This window comes from Triticum aestivum, chromosome 1A, assembly GCF_018294505.1.
Source record: "Triticum aestivum cultivar Chinese Spring chromosome 1A, IWGSC CS RefSeq v2.1, whole genome shotgun sequence".
Classification (NCBI taxonomy): domain Eukaryota; kingdom Viridiplantae; phylum Streptophyta; class Magnoliopsida; order Poales; family Poaceae; genus Triticum; species Triticum aestivum.
In genome coordinates, this window is record NC_057794.1 from 447,944,980 (window position 1) to 447,946,219 (window position 1,240).

Below are 1,240 nucleotides of genomic sequence, written 5' to 3' on the forward strand. Positions count from 1 at the left end.
GACATCTTTAACATCGAAAGAGGCACATGATATCTTTTATCTTTTTATTATGGCAACCCTTGTACAATTGTGCAAGGGACGGCCTGTCCCTTATACAAGCATGAAGTTATTGTGCAACACCCTTCCCTGACAAAAGCACTCTAATGCATTCAGGGGCCAACTGGCTCACCAAAGCCTTGGTGAAAATCTTGATCACACCGTGTTCCAAGCTAGCTGGTCGATAATCGCGCAACTCCGTCACCCATCCTTCTTAGGCAGAAGTAAAATGAGTGCCTTGTTAACCCCGCCAAAACCGCGCAAATCTCCACCTGAGAAGGCATAGACCGCATGCATCCAATCCCCTTTGATAAATTTCGCCAACATGTCTTATAAAATCTTCCAGTGAAGTCGTCCAGACCCGGCTCCTCGTCAAGGGGCAAGGCTTTAATCACATCCCAAATCTCCTTCTCGATGATGGGCGCATCCAAATGCTCCAGGTTGTGCGAGGGCAGGTGGACAGCGCTAAGAACCATCGTGAACTCATGGTCATTTGATGAACCAAGCACAATATCTTGATGGAGGGTGTCAAGATCCACCATGAACTCGTGGTCAATCCCTTTTCTTACACAATAGTGCTTCCTTGTAATACTTGAACTTTGGTTCCACCTAGTAAATAGTACTCCCTTCGTCTCGTAATATAAGAGCGTTTTTGACACTAGCGCTCTTATACATGTTGGAATTCTCTCTTCAGATGGAAAGAAAAACCATTGTTGTGTAGAGGTACGTCGAGATGGGAAGATGGCCACGGCGCCTGCGGCTGCGTGTACAGCGCGTACAGCTCTGAGCGTGCATGTGGACGATCGGTCCAGGTTGATGACAAGACCCAGACATGGAGGCCACCTCACCGGTCGGTGGCACTGACCACTTAGTCATCACAGGCCGCACCCGGACATATACGAATCATCAAACAATCCAAGACGTAGCGAGACGGGACAGCAATAATAGCATACGGCTACGTACGTGTATGGTGCAAAACGAATAAACATTTACTCAGTAGCGCTCAAAACCAATTTGTCAGTATTACCTACGTGCTGCTCATTGGATGCTCAGCGTACGTATTTTCCCGCATAAGAAAAGAGAAAGAAAAATGGTCACAAGATGCTCAGCGTAACTCTTCTTGATTCACGGTAGATCTCACCTTTCGTTCGAAAAAAACATGGCAACGAAAGTAGCTAAGCAAGAAGTGTATATGCTCAAGTCG